The 20,535-nt window shown below is 40.0% G+C and overlaps 1 protein-coding gene and 2 long non-coding RNA genes across 3 annotated transcripts in view; 2 read left to right on the top strand and 1 right to left on the bottom strand.

The window, feature by feature from the left end:
• LOC145437877 (uncharacterized) overlaps positions 1 to 20,535 on the bottom strand; it is a 273,341-nt gene that overhangs the window by 86,234 nt on the left and 166,572 nt on the right. The gene's annotated exons all lie outside the window — the stretch shown is intronic.
• LOC145437918 (uncharacterized) lies at positions 1,481 to 4,139 on the top strand. The gene is made up of 3 exons (XR_013914783.1): positions 1,481 to 3,113; positions 3,450 to 3,649; positions 4,019 to 4,139. It is a non-coding gene; the product is annotated as an uncharacterized LOC145437918 (long non-coding RNA).
• Positions 4,703 to 7,100, top strand: LOC145437911 (uncharacterized). Its single transcript, XR_013914776.1, has 3 exons — positions 4,703 to 4,887; positions 5,466 to 5,564; positions 5,921 to 7,100. It is a non-coding gene; the product is annotated as an uncharacterized LOC145437911 (long non-coding RNA).

The raw sequence follows: 20,535 nt of genomic DNA, 5'->3' as shown, positions 1-20,535 counted from the left end.
AAAGGGGGGCTCAACAAGTATTCTTTGCACCTTTGCTTTTGGGATAGTAGGGATACTACCGAACACTACAAAAATCAAATATGGCCAGAACGAAACGAATTTGTTGTGGGAGAGAAAAAAACTGAAGCAAACTAGGTTGATTAACCCACACAAAGTGCTCATGACTCCACTTCACATAAAACTTGGCCTTATGAAGCAATTTGTGAAAGCAGCGGATAAAGGTTCGTGACGCAAACCAGTTTCTCCAGAACTTGGTTCCTGAACTATCAGAAGCTAAAGTAAAAGCTGTTGTATTTAGTTGCACACAAATTAAAAAGATTCTCAAGTCGAATGATTTTATCCAAATGATTAATGATATTGACAAGAAGGCTTCGGATAGTTTTGCAGCTGTGGTGAGAATGGGCTCTTAGGCAATAACAAGGAAGATAACTATGCCGAACTTTTTGCCAATTTGTTAAAGTCGTATGTAAGCATGGGGTGCAGAATGTCTATGAAACGACATATGCTTGATGCTCACTTGGATGAGTTTAAAGATAATATGGGAACATATTCAGAAAACCAAAGGGAGCGATTGCATCGAGACATAAAATATTTTGAAAAAATATACCAATGGCTTCATAATGAAAGCATGATGGGAGATTATGTCTGGGCCTTAATGCGGGAAAGTGATTTAGAGTAGAAAAGAAAATCCCACAAAACATCCCATTTTTAATGATTTTATACTCAAACTGTTTAGCCTGAAATATTTTTTTAGTTTTGCATTTAACATTTAACAATGGTATTGATACAGATATAGTCAAGACAAATTTCTATGTACCAAATGTATGTGCTTTGTGATTTGATTTTAATAACAAAAATTCTAATTCGTAGCATATTATTACGCAAACTCAGAATTAAACCTATGTCAGACAGAAAAATAGCCAAAAGTTGGCTGTAATTTGCATTGCAATAACAAAGCAATTGACTAACTTTGAGGACTTGGACCGGTCCTTTTCACCTTATATGTCAACGAAATTTTTGAGACCTCCTCATTGAACACCACACTGTTCGCTGATGATACTCACATCCTCTCTTCCGCATCTTCGACGGCTGCACTCTAAATCCGCAAGGTCGTATTGAACACTTCATAACACTTTATTCTGCGTACAGACACACTTTTTGGGCATATGAACGCATTGGGCCATTATCGTCGCAACACTTCTGCGTATTTCTCCGTTTATATGTAACACTTCGCCACTGCGGCTTACTTTCAGAAAATTTATACTCCGTAATTTATTATCAATTTCGCATTCATAAACTAGCGGTACGTTCGGGGATCACATAAAATCATGGTGTATGTAAAATAATATTATTCAACTGACCAAACCACCAAGTTTAAGGGTAATATTTGAACAAAATATACATATTTCCCTGTGACGCGGAGGGGTCACCACCTTCGTTACGGTAGAGCGCGCTCGATTTCAGTTTGGAATTTGAATTGGTGGTTCGTCAGGCTTCGGGCAGAGAGTAGGGTACACGAACAGACTTTGCGGAATGGATATATTGAAGCAGTTTCTGCTACCTGGTGGCGTAAAGGATCATAACATCCATGTACTGTAAGGTATGGAAATGCGGTAAATGTTATTGAATATATGTAATGTGAGAATAGTCATAAAATGAGCTCGTTTTGACATGGCAATAAGGTCGTTTGTTTTAGATGTTTTAGTAGACTACTGATATCCCTTATTCATATGAATGTTCTTGGGAAGTTTTCTAGTATATGATTCGTCCGATCTTATTGCTGGATGATCGAGCTCCGAATCTGATAATATACCAGGCTGCGACCAGGTCCAGTACTACGGTACTGATGGGAAGCTGATATCCAACTAACTTTTTGACGTATAGATAAAGGGATGTTCTCTCTATCCACACTGAAATATCCCTATGTAGGCGATATTGTGGACAAGTACTGCAATTTCAGCAATTGAATACCGGTATGACAGTCATGCAACGGTTTTGATGGTTTTTCAACTGCAACACATTTTACACTGTACTGTTTATTCCAAGTGGTAAGGTTTTAACTAAGACAGTTTTTTTGAGATGTCAAAATAGGTCAAAATTTTGTCAAAATTGTACCGTTAGGTTAAAATTGCAAAAATTGTTTACAAAGTCAAATTTTTTTTGGGCAACTTGCATTTCGTTTGTATCATAGATGATTGCACTGTCGGTGAACTTATCATTTTACAATTTACATCTGGTAGCCTACTTTATAGTTCTACCGTTGTAGACGGACCATCGTCTGCTCATTGTGAATCAGAAACTGTCAAATGAAATAAATGCTCAACGTAGCCTACTGAATTATCCTAACTGAAGCAAGATTGCGTGGGCATTGGTTCTTCTATTAGAAACCGTATGATGAAAAATTGCGATGTAGACAACTTTGTCACATTGAAGCAACACGGTGTGTCACCTGCAGTGTACCCACAACTTCAGTGTTGACGGCCAACAACTGCTGCTGGTGAACGTTTTTTCCTCATTCTTGCCAAGCTACTTAGTAAGGACAGACACTTTCTACCCGAAAATGTGGGAAAGTATCTTTCATTATACTACAACAAAGTTTTAATTATTTCTACCATAATACGAGATGTAACTAATACTGGAATTCTTCATGGGTCTAGATTTCGATAAAATAAGGTTTCTTCATGTAAAAATTTGTCAGTTTTCTTGCCAAACGATATTTTTTAGGTCAAACTACTTTGGAAGAACAGACAGCTCCAGCCAGAAATAAAGATAAGTACCGGTAGTACAATTCTAACATTATGTCAGAAACACCTAATTCAAGTACATGGGGTCAAAATTAAGTTTTTTTATCGTCAAAATATGTGTGAATGTGGATTTTTTGGTCAAAATCTTCCATTTTTAGGTCCACAAAATCGCCCCAATAACAGCACAGCCAAACAAACAATCTTTTCAACAAACCATGGATCACATGGGGTAATATTTGTTTTGCCCAATCCTCAAATTTGACTTTCCTGAGTTTATTATGATACGGTAACTGAACTAAACTCTATTTTGCAGGTAGTATGTATTGAAATTGACACCTTTTTGAAATCCATTTGCTGTATGGAATACTGGTAAGCATCACGGTGTTTTGTAAGTGAACTGGTATATCCTTAATGAATTTGAGTCTGTTGCATTCGGTTATCTTCGTGATGAAGATTTTTATGAATGTTTGCTGATAAAATTTCACTAAAATTGTTAGCAATCCAGGAAGTATACTACCCGTGCCGGTGGTAACGTCATGGGCAACTTTCCATTTCATTACCTAATTATTCTATGAAAGACACCCTTCTGTGACACAGAACTTATTGCAGAAAACAACAACTGTATTCAGTATGATATCTACGTGATTACTGAGTAGTTCATTATTGTACTGCAAATTTTTGAAACATATATTTTTTTTTCAATAGTCTTGGATTGATCCTCAAATTCGTCCAACTGATGTCGACTCTTTGAAAGGAGCCCCCTGGATCTACCCTGCCTGCGCTATCAGACAATGTTGACAGTGACGTGAGGACTGAGGAGTCGTTCGTAACGGGTTTTGTGCCGGCACAGTCATCTTATGTGATACAGACCTTTGTCTCAAGAACCCATGGATACATATGATTATGTAAGCCTATTTATTTATTTTTTATATCACCATTGATTATGTAATTTCCTGGTTTTTGCAGTCCTACTTTTCTCACGAACTATGTCGCAGAGTAGCCTACGGACTATTCGGTATGAGCTGAAAAAGGCTTCATCTGTGCACACTGTACAGTGTACACTGAACACTGAACAGAGATGTAGTTTAACGTAATGAGCTCATCTAACTTGTACTTTAACTATTGCTTACTGAGCTAATGGGCTAGGTCAGTGGTTCTCAACCTGGGGGGCTGAGCACCTCTCTTGCGCTTCTGTAACCTACCTGTGTGAAATATTTATATTTACTTCTGCATAATATTTACAATTTTCCTTTGGTATTTATCATATTTTCTAGGAGCAGCAATTTGGATTTGACCAGTAAAAAGATGGAGCCGCCATGGCACGCCACGAATCAGGGATTCATCAAGCCTGGGTTGCGGCTGATGGAAGGAATGTGAAAATGCCCTAATGTTCAGGTAGTATGTATTGCAATTAGCACCGTTTTGAAATGCATTTGGTGTTTAAAATACTGGTAAGCATCGCAGTATTTCTTAAGTAAGCTGGTATATCCTTAGATAATAAATTTGATTCTGCTGCATTAGGTTATTTTTATGAATGTTTGCTGGTAAAATTTCACTAAAATGATTACCAATCCAGGAAAGTATGCTACCCGTGCTGGAGTAAAATTGGTGGAAAGGTCACATGCAACTTTCCATTCCATCAATTAATTGTTCTATGAAAGACACCCTTTTGTCACATACAATTGTATCCAGTCTGATATCTGCGTGAATACTGAATGCGGGTGACGTCATATTTTGTGATACGATTGTTGATATACAACGTTCTTTTGAATTCTCTACTAGTTGCTGATGATTACCCCTGACGAGTCTCAGCCAAAAATATTTGGGCACATTTCAATATGCATATACTATTCAATTTTATATTGAAGTTTTGTACCTCGAAGAAGCTGTTCGAATATTGAATAGTTCCCTTGTATAGCAAATTTTTAAAACAAGTATTTTCTTTTCAACAGTCTTGGATTGGTCCTCAAATTCATGCAACTGATGTCGACTCTTCGAAAAGAGCCCCTGGTTCTACCATGCCTGCGCTAACAGACAATGTTGATAGTGACGTGAGGAGTCATCTGAACGGATTTTGTGCCGGTGCAGTCATCTTTTGCGATACATACTTTTGTCTCAAGAACCCATGGAAACATGTGATTATGTAAGTCTATTTATTCATTTCATATATCACCATTGATTATGCAATGTGCTGGTTTTTGCAGTCCTAATTTTCTCAAAAACTATCCATATATGCCATATGAGCTGATGAAAGGCTTGATCTGTATACTGTACATTGAACAGAGGTGTAGTTGAATGTAAAGAGCCGGTGTAACTTGTATTTAAACTATTGCTTACTAAACTATACTAGGACTAGGTGAACATCAAATTGAGATCATTTCCCTTAACCTGCTAATTCCAATGAATTGCGTTGATTAAATTTAATCAGAAATGAAGGATTTTGAAAGATTTACAACAGTTACAATTACCGCAATGAAGGAAAAGTATTCACACCTTCGATAAGATGTCACAAAGTTTTTGTACTAAAGACAATCAATGTGTCCTTTGTCTGATATATTTTCTCGTCTCAATTCAAAGCAGCTATAAAATCTTAGAGTCAAAGCTATATGTAAAGCCTACCGTACCGTATGTCAATTATTATAATGGAAATCTGAACCCATAGGAACAACGGTTCTACTACATTTATTGTCAGATCTTGTTTGCAATCAATTATATTTTCAGCAAAACGAGGTTGATGAAGTCAACTGTCTCCTTCTCCAAGCCAAATTGAGAGACAAACGAATATAATCCAAGACCCGAGCGCATGTCTTATTGAAACAGGTACCGTAATCTTTCTGTTTTGTGGACCATACAAATTTACATAGACTTGCAACGTTCTGCTATAAATTTCATTCTGAGTTACAGTTCTGCATTCTCACAGTTGCCCGTGCGTCTGAATGTCAATGTAACTGTCAAAATGGCCGAATTAAAAAAAAAACGCAGACCTAATTGAAGATATTTTTATTAGTCGTTTTGCTAATTTTAGTCCTGCTCAGTGATTGGATTTCACATGTATCCGAGCACCTTTCCTGTGCTTCTGTAACCTACATGTCCGAAATATTTATATTTATTTCTGCATAAAATTTAGAATTTTCATTGACATATTCAAAACTTTGGAATTTAATCACATTTTAAAGGAGCGCAACTTGGAGTCGACCAGTAAAAAGAAGCAAACACCATGACACGCCACAAATCAGAGATTCACCGAGCCTGGATTGCAGCTGATGGCAAGAATATAAAAATGCTTCATTGGAAATGGACTATTCAGAAACATTGTTGACGTTTTGAGCTGCTATGCATTGGATGTCACACCCTTAAGTAGTGGTTCTCAAACAGGAGAAAGCATTTGAAGGGGCGTGAAGCAGCAGTCAACTAAAATCTTTTTCGCACATGGCAGCTTGTAATTATTTCTCTGTGTATGGTCAGAATTTAATATTTGAATATTCTCTCATCAACAACCATTACCGTCACTGCCATCCAACTATCCGTTGGGATTTCTGGTTGCTTTTTTAATTTTATGATACGACGATAAGGGGTGAATGAAATTTTTTGCTATCATAAGTGGGGTGTGCCCAAAAATGTTTGAGAACCAATGCCCTAATGACTTCCAGATTTCATTTTTGCAGCAGACTGGTAAATAATAACAAAATCTTCTCTATACATCTGCAGAATTTGTATGGACTCAAAGAAACAATTCTTTGTTGTTTAAACAAAAGTGATTGGCATTAACCTGATATAAATACTTGTAATGCAAGCACTAGAATATTTTTGATGCCTGGTTAGCAGGCCCAATTTCATTAAGAGTAAAAAAATACTTATGGTTGGTTATCATGGTAGTGGTAGTGATACTGATACATTCATTGTTTGTTTGTTTATAATAAAATTAGGAATTTACAAACCATAATTTGATTAGTTTTATATAATGATTGTTGTAATAATTTGTAATGATTTGTGTTGATCATATTTTCCGCTGTTGATCATGTTTTCCGCTAACGGACGTAACCAATTAATTTGAGTCCATGCCCCTGTCACGAGAGTTTCAGATACTAAATGATATTTTGTTATCAGTATCCCAATGCATTAATTTTCATGATTGCGCGAGTTGCATGATATTTGTTGTGAGTTTGCTCTTAATCATTTGTGATGTTCGTAATTTCGTGGACTATTCCGGAAACGGTTTCAACTGCTGATTTGAATTTATGAAACCCTGTCACTGCAGCTATTGGAAATTTGAATGTTTGCACGTATTTAATAACCCAGGTTGGGTATTATAAGCGTCATTTATTAATGAATCAATAAAATCTGATTTTATTTTGAGCCCTGCGTTCCGGTGACTAGTCAACCAGCCACTTTGAGACTGAACACTTTTTAGGTAAACACCTTTAATTTAAACACTTCGCAACACTTTTAGGCGTTCAATTTTTGGATCACGTTTCGTGTTCAATTTTCCGGGTTGAACAACACTTCAAAACTTAGAGTGTGGATGCCCCGACTATAGTGACCAAATGCCTGAAGTCCATGAGTGGACGGTCCAGAACAACCTTTACATAAACGCCTCGAAATCGCAATTGCTGGCAGTAAATTCCAGAAATAACCTAACCGTTAATATCGCTGGTCAGCCCGTTTCCAACACAGATATTTCCAAATATCTCGGGGTTTTACTGGACTCGAACATGTCCTGAAAGAGTCATATTCAGTCCCTAGAAACTAAATTATCACCGAAGTGCGGCCTGTTCTACAGCCTTAGGCGCTTCATGCCAGCATGGGTTCTTCTGATGCTCTTTAAATCCTCAATCCACTCGAAGTTACATTGTGGCATTCTCTGTTGGGGGGCTGCCAGTAAAACTACATTCAAGCCACTGCACAAAATACAGCATAAAGTACTCCGAATCATAGCTAGAGCCCCAAAGGGGCCTGGCTGCCCATCCAACAAGTCGCTGCTGAAGAGATTCGGCGTCCTAAACATAGAAGATATGCAGAAACTTGAAATCTCCAAGTTTATGTATCAGTTACACTGCGGTCGTTGCCCCGAATATTTCAATGACTTCTTTACCTCGGAATTAAAAGCGCACAAGTACAACACACGCGCATCCACGTCATCCAAATATCATATGATCGACCGAATAGATCAGTGGTTCCCAACGTGGGCGATATCGCCCCCCCAGAGGGCGATTTGTCGGTCCAGGGGGGCGAAAATAGCCAAGGGGGCGATAGGGGGCGAAAACTGAAGAAGGGGCGATAGGGAGCGATGGCGCGTTGAAATGACTGTGTTGACGTCCATGACCGTAGCTGCCACACCCAAACCCCCAATTGGGATGGGGGTTCGAGCTCGAAGGGGCCCGCAATTTCTTTGTGAATTAAAATTAATTATAGAGTATTATTTTAGAAATTTAGGCAACTTTTCAAAAAATTTCCCGCCGCGCGCCATTTCGTGGTCACGTGTTTCTAGCTTATTGGATACCCTTCCTCCAAGAAATATTGCGGATGAGTTATAAAAATGGGCATCTCGGCGTCATCCAGTATCACACCATGACGCACCAAGACATATGAAGTTTCTGGCCATGTAACATGCGACTCCGAGAAGTGTGCTAGAACGAGAAAACCTTAGCGGAAAAGGACTGCCTTTCTGGTGACCGACTTTGATTTATATACGATATACATATATATTTAATTGTCCATAGGCGCCTAAATGGCTGGCGCCAAATGTTCCTGTCCTGGCAATCAGAACCCCATAAAAAATGCCATAAAAATGCAGAGAAAAGTAAATTGCCAGTGCAGAAATACCAATTTGAAATCGTGTGTGTGTTTTAGTTTAGTACGTATGGGCGATTTGAATATCTTTTGACATAGCAGACAGGCCACGAAGTGTCATTACGTAACAAAGTCATTATACCCACGGGCAATGTTCCCTCTAATTTATTCACGAGTCTGCGCACACTCGCCAACTCACTGCGCAGACCCTTGCACAACAGTGCGTAACGACTAAAAAAAGTTCATCACTTCGGATTTTCTGTGCGCAGAGACCCGATCAGCACTGCGCAGCTTCGAGGAAACATTGCCCACGGGTCCACCCGAATATGTTCAATTATTATCTATGGGCCCTACATTTTCCAAGACACCTCACTCAGCTTTACCGGTAAATCTGAATACACGAGCAGAGAGAGGATAAGAAATTGACAGCAATACATTTGCAATTCCCGATCATATTGACCGATTCAATCATGAAAGATAGAATTAGGCCTACTAACTAAAGAGTCAAACAATTTTGCTGAGAAGTAGCGGTAAATAGGTATCGGGGGAGTTGGGTCTGAGGGGTGCAGAAGTTTGCTTTATTGCCCTATGGAGGGGGGATCAAGACCAGCGTATAGGGGGGCTGACGAAGTGCTGTTACGGTCTTTTTGGAATTAAGTCGGGGAAATCAACTTTTTTGTTAGTCAACTCACCCAAATTTAGCTGGGAAAGCTTATTTTTGAAGTCGAGTCGAAAAGTTGACCTTTTTTCTTAGTCAACTCGCCGGTGATTTCAGTCTGTATGCCCATTTTTCGGTTCCTAATATTGGGGGGGGGGGTGATGATCGGTGTGGAGTTTGAAAAGGGGGCGATGAGTCGGAGAAGGTTGGGAACCACTGGAATAGATCATCGCTCTATCAAATATGCCGGACCTGATATGTGGAACAGTATCCCGCCGGCCATCCGACGGTCGACTAGCATGTCCACATTCAAGTCAAAATACCAGCAATTACAACCAAATAAATACAGTCCATCCTCAAGATTACCGGAACACGACTGACCTATCGATCTCGCTTCCCATGACATGCCGCCCTATTTCTTGTCGCTTTTGTTTTTTATACTATCTTCTTTACTTTCATTCAGTGTGCATACCTCCTCTTTAGATCGCCTAGGCCAGGGGCGGGCAACTTCTCCAGTCGGCGGGCCGGATATGGGAAAATTAAGTAGGCCTACTTGAGGGGCCGGATTGCTGAATCGATACATTATTCGCTTTTAATGAATGTATTTTACCGACAGCAATGTAATTTCAAAGCCATTTCTCACCAACAATGACGTAAACAATGTGGATTTGAGAACAGCATTGTTATGCAGGCACCGCCATGACTGCTTCTCTCTGATCAATCAACCAAGGCATGGTATGGTATGGAATGGAATAGGAAATTATACCACCCCTACCGTTCCATACCATACTTCACAATTTTCCATACCATAGCAACATAAATCCATTCCGTATTTGATACTTTTTCCATACTTTCGCAACTTGTCCAACCTCTCAAGCGATATTCTATTTTTGATGTGTGGAAAGCTTCTGCGTTTATATCGTATTATTTCGCATGAAATTATCCATTTAAACAGCTCTGATGCACTAATGATACAATGACACCGAATTATGCATAGGTCAGATAAACTTCCTGGTGTTGACGAACGTATGCGTAATTGCGTAGCATATAGCCGCCATAAGCTACACTTTCCCATACTATACTATAACTCGAATATATATAAATATGTAGTTTCAACTGTAACGAGCCCGGCTATGATATCAATCAACGATCCCGCGATCCCCCGTGAATACCTATTCGTGTACATAAAAGCTCTTATTATAACGAATCAGGAGATTTCAATCACACCATTTCGCATGCAAATGAATGAATTACATGCAACCTATGCTAAATATTGCGCACCGATGTCCAGTGTCCAGTCGATTTTCGCTAATTGGAGGCACTGATAATACGAATTGCTGTATTGCAAATGAGCTAAAAATATAGAGATACGATCGGCATTTCATAAAGACATTTAATGAACGGCGTTAACAATGTGTCTATTCCCAACCAGAAACCTCTAAATTCCTCACTGGTTGGAAATTACTGCATTTATAGTATAGTTTTACATCGCTACAATAATTTTGCGACAGCTGATCAAATGTCCAATTTCCTCGCCAATACGTTGGTCAAACACTTACACTTATTAGCTTAATTAGCCAACAGCAGGGTGTCCATACTTTTATCATAGATAGCCAGAAAGTAGGATCATTGTCATGGTTTTGGCAAAACTGCCAAAGTATGAAAAAAGTATATGGAAGTATGGAAAAAATTCCATACCATACCAAACTTGCACATTTCCATACTTCATACCGAAATTTCGTTTCATACCATATACCATACTTCCATACCATACCATATCATACCATGCCCTGCAATCAACACACGGTACAATCCTTGATCAAGATTTCAAGGCGTTCGACAAGACCGGTACCCCACATTTACCAAGATATCAATTCATTAGGGTTTAGTGAGTGACGAGATAGCGTGGCTTATCTGTGGCCTATGTTAGCGTGGCTTATCTGTGGCCTATGTTATCTCGATATTGAATTCATGCAGCCAGCGGCCTCTATGAAATTTCAAAGTGGCCTGGGACCCGTTTTGAGTTGGCGACTCCTGACATAAGGGTGTTTTACAAAAGCCCAGCATTGCGCCGTGCTACAAGTCGACGGTTGCGGAATCAAAAATAAGAAATATCGGCCTGATGTAAATGACCACTGTAGTCGACAAACACCATGATTACCACAAATGACATAAGGGTTGAGTAGCCTACATCGAAAATGCCGATAATGCAAGTCTTCTTGTTAGCTCCCCCCGCTCGCTGCACATACATGTGTATAATGACACACAGTCACTGAAATTTGAGGTATGTAAGCATATAGTGGGGAATCTCGGAAGACTGCGACGGCGGGACACATTATCATGTAAGACGGAAAACCGTCCGCGGGCCGGACAAAATCCCGTCGCGGGCCGTATGTTGCCCGCCCCTGGCCTAGGCCAAGGTGGGTGTCAGATTTCATAGACTACTCCTATAGTCGCTTCGACATCTTCCTGTCTGTTCATTGTATCACATTTTTTGTGGTGTATTGAACTGATAAAATCGCTAATAAACCAATGATGATGATGAAATTTATAGAATATAACTTCTTAGTCGATGCCAAGAGATTAAAAATGTACTTACAGCGATCAAAGACAGTTTGGTAAATATCCATTTCCAATAGGGTGTACAATATTGCACATACTAAAAAATTCAAAATATTACTCTCGTAACCACAAAATCAATGTTTCGAATGAACTATATTGATTTTTGAAGGTTTCTAGGTCAGAGAGATCAGGAAATATAAATTAAAACCTGGTAAAAAAATCGTGTTACACGGTGAAATCCAGCAAAACATCCCATTTTTAACTAATTTTATACTTGAACTGTTTTAGCCTGAAATATTCATTTAGTTTTGCATTCAACATTTATTCGGATACAGTTAGGACAGTTATGTGCAAATTCCCATGTACCATGTACCAGCGATCAAAGACAGTTTGGTAAATATCAATTTCCTATATGTAAATCAGAATAACCATATGCAATATTGCACACGCTAGCAAGTTCAAAATATACCCTCCAAATCACAAAATCAAAGTTTGGTATGAGCTATATTGATTTTTGGAAGTTTCTGGGTGAGAGTGATCTGGAAATATCAATTAGAACCCGGGAACAGAAATCGTGTTACACAGTGTTATCATATCCGGGCGGTTGCTCGTGATTTCGCGGTCAGTTATAACTGGTATATCCCACAGAATTTTTACTTGGTCATTTTTCCCACTGATGCGGGACTGTAATCATACCAATATTTGTCGAAGTGGTGATGATAAAGTGTTTACATATTTTAAGATGAATTTAGTGACAGATCCTGTTGTGTCTCCATTACTGCGTTTCCATGCACGTGCACGGCCGATGGGTCCATTTTCGAGAGACTCGGCCGACGAACGATATAATTTTATTGCGCAAGCACACCCACGTCGTCCGACTCGTCGGCAATCGATTGAATACTTCGGCTTGGCCGTTCGGCCGTGCTTGCGCTGTGCCTTCGATTAGCTAATTGCTATTTGCTACATGCGATACACTTTTCGTATCAAATTAATCATGGCTGCACTCTGGACTGGTCTTGGACGCGATGGAAAACCAGGAATTTAATTATGATTGCATCGGAAGTTAGTAGTACCGGTACTGCTACGAATTACCCGTATACTACAAGAATCTTTTCAGTTTCACATACGCTGCTGCCACAATTCGAGGGTTTGTGTTCTGGTGCATGTGTGGCAACCCTGGGTTTCTAGAATGTTCTGTATTTGCCGTTTAGAAATTACATTGCACGTGGTATGGTTGGAGACCGCGTGTTGAGTTGGCTGAGAGCGTGGCTGAAGCTGGATGTGAGTGAGTATGTCTCTGTGTTTGGTAGCGTGAAGTATGAGTAGTCGGGAACAGCAGCATGACGTAGTTGTAGTATTAGACAGCTAGGGTGTGAAGTAGCGGGTAGTTGGCATTGTATTTGTAGGCTTGAGGTGGATGTATCCTGTCGGAATCTATGTTCAGATAGAATGACTGGGGCATGGAAAGATCACGGATGATGCTGCGCTAGCATCTGCGGAGTGATATTGTCCCTTAGTTAGTCCCTCGCCTGGAGATAGCAAGGCTGCTGCTGGTGTAGGTTTAGGCCTAGCTGTTGGAATACGGTTTGGGTGAACTTGTGTGCTGCGTGTAGGCCTGTGTCTCGTATTGTTAGGACGCATGTTCCGTTATCAGTTTGTATGTATCGCTGTGCATATTGTGTAATATGTATCGCTGTGTATATTGTGTAATATGAGTCTAGTGTGAAACGCTGTTTTGAGTACTGTGTCGTGGAATATAATCTTATTATAACCGTATGGACTGGTGTACTGTGTTAGGCGTTTCGTGTAGCGAGTGCTGGCAGGAGGCGATCGCAGAGAGACGAGGTCCCGAGCCCAGGAACACACCGGCTTCCCTGTTATGTACGTGACGCCGTATCAGGGTCGCTTCAATTTGGCGAGCACGCCAGGACCTTGTTTATCTTTGCGATTGCCTCTGTTGCGTATATCTCGATGTCGATTATCGTGTATTGGTATATGGAAGATGAAGCATTTTGAACTAACGTTGGAATAGCTGTGGTATTGTGTCGCGGTTACCGAGTGTTCGGTGGATTCGTTATGACGTGAACAATGGGAACGTGCGCTCGCATATTGGTTTGGCTAGTACGAAGTGGAAACTGATTATATTGATTGGATCGGTTATGGAAATATTGTAACCATCCAGCGGCCGGAAAAGTTTTGCGAATGAAGATGCGATTGAGTTTCGGGGTTATGTGCTGGCGGAGTACAGTATGGAGGCGGATGGCTGAGGAAAACTGGGCAATTAACGTTGGTTGCGGAAGCTTCAATAAATGAGTGTGCTGGTCAAGAAGAGCATCGGGTCGCAGCTGGTAGCCCTGGCGTGGGCAGTGACAGTGTGGAAGCGCAGGGTGGGCGCTGGCACTTAGGTGACAGTGACAAGTTCGTCGGCGGCGGAGAATCAGGCGTCTTATTTCGGGAAGTGTCATTAGTTAACGGTGGAATGGCATTCGATCGACGGCAGCTTGGACGGTGGATACGAAGAGCTGCTGAATGCTGTTGGAACTTGTGCGACGGACTTTGATGTCGAAGAGCAGGCTGCGAGGCCAAGCGTACTCATGTTATTGCAAGTTGTTTGTGGACTTGAGCGTATTGTTCTCGAATTAGGCTATTGGTGATTTCGATTTTGTTGAGAAAATCTCAATCAAAATAGGTCGGGGTAGTGTGGCAACCCGCGGTTTCTAGAATGTTCTGTATTTGCCGTTTAGAAATTACGTTGCACGTGGTATGGTTGGAGACCACGTGTTGAGTTGGTTGATGAGAGAGTTGGCTGAGAGCGTGGCTGAAGCTGGATGTGAGTGAGTATGTCTCTGTGTTTGGTAGCGTGAAGTATGAGTACTCGGGAACAGCAGCATGAAGTAGTTGCAGTATTAGACAGCTAGGGTGCAGTGTTGGGATGACTAGAGTCAGAATCGAGTCACATTTTTCGCATGACTTGACTTGACTCGAGTCACATTGCTAAAATGACTTGACTTGACTTGATTCGGCGTATCGGAAATGTGGATTGACTTGTGACTCGGAGCAAAATTCACGAGTCAATTTCAAGTCATCAAGTAATCGGAGTCGATAAAAATCAATGCATATGTTCGGATTGCTCGCGCAACGCTGGTGTAACCCGTGAGAGCGACCAATCATTCAATGATCGATCGTGCGTTTTACTGAGCCTCGATTGTTCTCTCACAAATACATTGATCGCAAACGACGTGTTCGAAGCTTACAGCCTGCGCTGTCTTAACTATAGTATAGAAAAGTAATTTAACACTAAAATGTCTATTCCTGTTCTGTTCTCGTAACTTAACAACCAAACCTCTTGCTTTATTGAAATTGAATTTAAAAATACTTTATATAGTCCTTAACCATTGGCGCAGACTCGAATTGTATCATATCAATTTGCAAAAGGGTAATGTTTTACATCTTATCAATTCGTTTCTCTATTCTCTATTTTGGCTGGTAACTATAAACTGAGGCTGTGCAATTACTTACGTAGTTTATTAGTTCTACTTATATGTGAGCGATACAGCGCCTCACTTGCGTGTATATTTAACTCTATATCCCTTCATCGGTTCAAAATCAATGACCACTTAATATGTATTTCAGACAGCTAGCAAAATACAATGACGTAATCACGCCTCATACCTCAAAAGGCAATTTGACTTGAATTGTGACTTGACTCGTGACTTGACTTGACTTGACTCGACTTGACTCGAGTCACCTCCAAAAATCGACTGACTTGACTTGACTCGAGTCACCTTCGAAAATCGATTTAATTGACTTGACTCGAGTCAAAATGTGCAATGACTCTAAATGACTCGTGACTCGAAGGTAGTGACTTGATCCCAACACTGTAGTATGTAGGGGTGGTGTAAGACGATAGCCGTAGAAGGCTATATCTGCACCTTCATTGCCCATCGGCATATGCTTATTGACATAATTCATTCAAATCATTTAACGACCAGATGCAGATCAGATTTTGCATCGCTTACCCTACGATCGGCTCAAGATCAGTGTTTATTTGGGCGGGAGTGGGCTGGAAAATGTGGCTTCGGCCCTGGTTACAACTTACAACACACAACCACACACTCTTGAAGCTGAGCGGGATCGTGACCACCTCTAGTCGATAGACAAAGCTTTGCTAGTGTGACGTCATATTGACCCACAATGTGCTAATACCTCATTTTGAAATCCGCTAGTGGGCGATAAAGAGCGTCCGGAATTTGTGTTCCAAAAATATGGTAACCCTAAGTTAAGTCATATGAAAATGTTCACTAAAGTGTGACTCCAATCATCTCATTGCTACCTGAGTCCAACATAGAACTCGTTTCAGTCGGATATGCTCGTATAAAAAAGGATATCCTACCCACCGACAACATATTTTAAAAGTAACCTTTTTTCTGTGGTTAGTGTAACACGATAATTCTGTCATTTTCCTGGTGTGCAGGATCTATTGTCTAGTCCAGTGGTTCTTAACCTTTTTTCATACCGTTACCCCCAAGAAGAAAATGACAGGATGCAATTACCCCTTTTCAAAAAATAACAAATTGCAACTTGCACTCAACGTGACGTCATAATGTACACTGAAATGCCTGTTAAGATTATCAAATCAATGGGAAGGCTGATGCTGTTTTTGTGTTATCCAGTTGTCACATCTAGGAAAAGGGGAGGATAATATATAGCATCTCATGCCATTGTCAATCACAAACTTATTTCGTTTTGATGGATACCATTGAAGGAAATTCAATCAGAAAGTTCAACGCTATTATGACGAAAAATTGTTATTCATTTTGAACGTGAACCCTAAAGGTTGCAACATCTTCCCCTATTTTCTTGGAAGGCATTTCGATGATATCAGACATAATTTTTCTGACTGGACTAGACCACTAGAGTTTACGATACTAACAACTATATTTTTACGATATTGTTACTGCATTATAGGCGTAAAGCAGAACTTAGACGGCCCTTGTTGTCTTTCAATTTGCCAGCATATGTAACAATATATGATCCTCACTACTGCAAAATAAATTGGACTTACCTAGCATTATACTAAACTACATTCGACCCTGTTATTCATAATCCCTATTGGTTCTGGTTACTATGATATCAGAGCAGGCATGGCATGTTAAGTGAAACAAAATATATAGCCTACAAGCTCGCAACAATATATGTTAGCTTAGCCTACATTAATATTTACGTTATAAGTGCAGCGTCATAAGTTTATAAGAAATCTCACTTCGAATTACCGCCCGAAAATTGGCAAATTACCCCTTTGGGGGTAATTACCCCCAGGTTAAGAACCACTGGTCTAGTCCATGAGAGTTTGAAATGTCACGATATCATTACCATTGTACCTGGTCGCAACAACTTGGTCGCAACCTTTCCATCAGGCTCATAAATTGTGTATGACAGTTTGATGGATCGATTGTCATGTTTAGGGCAATGGTATTTTATCACCAATAAAAAAACTGTGTACGCGCAATGAACAATGTAGATAAAATAGGTTAAACTGAATGCTTCTTACGACTACACACTAGAAAAACAATTTTGGAATTATCGGGCTTTGTCACCGAGATCGCCGAAATGGACTTGCTCGACAATCCTTGAATAGACAGACGTCTATTAAAACAGGACATTTCAAAATGGCTTCAATACTGGTGAAGGGAGAACAATTCCACACAACAACAAAAAAAAAACAGGAGTAATGATCTTTCATAAGCGTTTGGTGAAAACGATTCAACTTTTTATTACAAACTTCGAAAGATGGATCCTAAACCCACAGTTCAACACCCAGACTGATATTGCTGATAATCTGATTGGGATTTCAGTATAGACCAGTGGTTGCCCACCGGTGGGGTATTCAATGGTTTCTGGTGGGAACAGACGTATTTGTTAAACATTATATATAGGATACAGATTCACGGAGACATATTCGCCATATCCGTCACCAGTTAACTGCTCCAGAACCTGAAATGTATGTATCGAAAAGTATATTGCGTGTTGTTCACGAAAATTAATTTTTTTAAACTCTCGATAACCAATGACGGCGTCACAAACGTATCCAGCATGACGTCACTATGACGTGAAATACCGCTATCGCCAAATTTTGAGTTTTACCGGTATCGGTTCACAATACATTTCATTTTTCAGTTTTAGGTGATTTTCTTGTGTAGGCTACTGGTGTGGTTTTCCCATAGCAAGTCCCATGCGAAACATCTGGCCAAATGTTAGGAAAGGGAATTTTTAAACGGTATATATAAGTTTTGGGTGGTGGGGAAAGAATACTTGGAATGAATCTGAAGTGGGGAATGAAGACAAAAAGGTTAGGAACCATTGGTATAGACGAATAAGAGATTTCTTTTTCCAAGTGTGCGTACAATTCTTAAGATATAGAAAGCCTCTTCCCGTCGACCAGTATACTGAAATACTTTATGATCGGAGGGAGAACCTCACATTAAGGACTTCTGAATCATTTGGGTAATATATACGTACACCTGTACTTATTACCATCTCCTGCTATCGTCTACTTTATGCAGCCACTGACTATCTTTTCACATATTTTTAAATATCCCTCAGGCAGAAATTTATCGCACTCTCATATGTCATGTTTCCACTACCCACAATAGTTGCTTTCGATGACTATTGCATTGGCGCCACGTATCGTATCGCATCATCGAACGCAAAATGAATATGCTATACACATTGAACTCAATTTGTGTCGGCCTCCGGACTAAGATCTGCTCATCGCTTGCGAGTGAGACCAGTGAAAAAATCCTAAACTTATCATGTTATTTCCACCTTCAATATCAGGTCTATACAAAACATATCGAGGTAGATTAACACTCTATTACATTTTTTTCGATAACAATCAGTTTGGTCACAGTGCAATGTTTGACCGATTGATACAGTCAGACACCTTTGAATGCATACCCTTACAACCGGAGGGTTACGAGGACGAAATGTCAATGCTTTCATTGTTATGTTAATTATGCGGTGTTGGCCATACGCATGAATTGGTGGATACCCATCCCTGTTTGCACGTTTGGTCCACGCTAGTCGCACTGAGACAATGCAGCGCACAAAATAACGAGTGAGACGAACGATATCAGTAGAATAGAAGAGGATCCTGCACTATTTTAAACCCCGAAAATTGCCCTATGGGTAGTAATTCGCCAATGCTTGAACAGAGATTGTCTCCTACAGGTTCTCAGCGGTGTTGAGAGTAGCAAGCACTGTGGCGAGATAGCGAAGTGGTATAATCCGCGGCTGCAACACCAGCGGGTGCGGGTTCGAGTCCAACTGAGGTCGACTTCCGAATTCCGATACCTAAGTGTTGGAGGTTTATTTACGCTCCTCCTCGCCACCTCATCCGCGTAATCGGTGTCTTACAAAAAAGCCTAGAGGTGGGCCGTGCTATAAGTCGGCAGTTACGGAAAATAATGAAGAATGTCGGCCTGGTGTTAAAGGACCATAGTAGTCGACAAACACCATGAATACCATAAACAATCAAAACAAACAAACAGAACAGTAGCAAACAATACTACTTCGTTTATGGAAGAAATATGTCGTCCTTTATGTAGTCAATACCTTCAGTAGAAGTAGAAGTAACACACTTTCAATTGCTTTTCGATGTATATATCATGTAGCAACTACTTCAAGTAACTAGAATTAGGATATTTTGACTTTGACAATGGGTCTCACACTTTATACGATTGATGGCAGGTGGATAAATTCAGCATTACAGCACGAGACCTAACGATGAACGAAGAATGCCTGACGATGTCATAAATATTAGTTAAGGTCATCCGATTGCATGGTGATTTCAATCTTTAAGTGATGAAATTCCACCGCAAAATCCAAAGCATCAAAAGTATTTAGTTTTGCTTATAAAGCCTTTAAATAATAGCAATAAATATCTCGATCGTTCTTAGCAATCTCTCAATTTCTAGGATAAACTTTCACGATTGAGGGTACCAGCAATTCTTACACGACTCATTTCGATGATCTGGATATTTAGTCGAATAACTTTTATTCCCATTATTTTAATAAAGCACGATGAAATACATTTTCCAGTATCTCATGTCACTTGACTTTACACCGGTATTTTTAAACACCGAACGAAGTTATTCTTTGGATTGCCCACTCAAACAGCAGTCTAATGCGTGCAACGGACAGCGATCGAAAATATGATGCAAACAATCTCCTAGGTTGGTGTCATTAAAAATTATAAATTGGTAGTTTACCACTGTGTTATAAAACTATTGAACAATGGCAAGAAGTGTTCCAGAACGATCGGCTGCGAGAAAACCTTGACCGAAAAGGACTGCCCATATGCTGACCGAAAATTTCGATGTATATACAATGTCCATAGGAGCCTAAATGGCTGGCGCACAATTTTCCTGCCCTGGTGATCTGAAGCCCACACGATTAACGCCATCCATAAGGGGGAAAATTGCCAGTAAAGAAATACTAATTTGAAATCGCGTGGGTCTTTAAGTTCGATACGTTTGGGCGATTTCAATATTTCTTTCGACAAAGCAGACAAAGGGTTAAGAAATAGCATCATGTAGCGATCCTCCGAAGATGTTTATTTATTATTATTTATAGGCCCTGCCTTCTTCAACATCCCTCACTTAGCTCTACCGGTAAACCTGATTACGTGAGAACAGAGAGGTTAAAATATTGAGAGCGATGTATAGCCTACACAATTCCCGATCATATTGAACGAGTCAATCATTAATTTTTAGAGAAATT

Source organism: Botryllus schlosseri, chromosome 4 (genome assembly GCF_051294905.1).
Source record: "Botryllus schlosseri isolate E-star chromosome 4, Bs_hap1, whole genome shotgun sequence".
NCBI classification, from domain to species: domain Eukaryota; kingdom Metazoa; phylum Chordata; class Ascidiacea; order Stolidobranchia; family Styelidae; genus Botryllus; species Botryllus schlosseri.
This window is presented reverse-complemented; position numbering and strand designations above follow the sequence as displayed.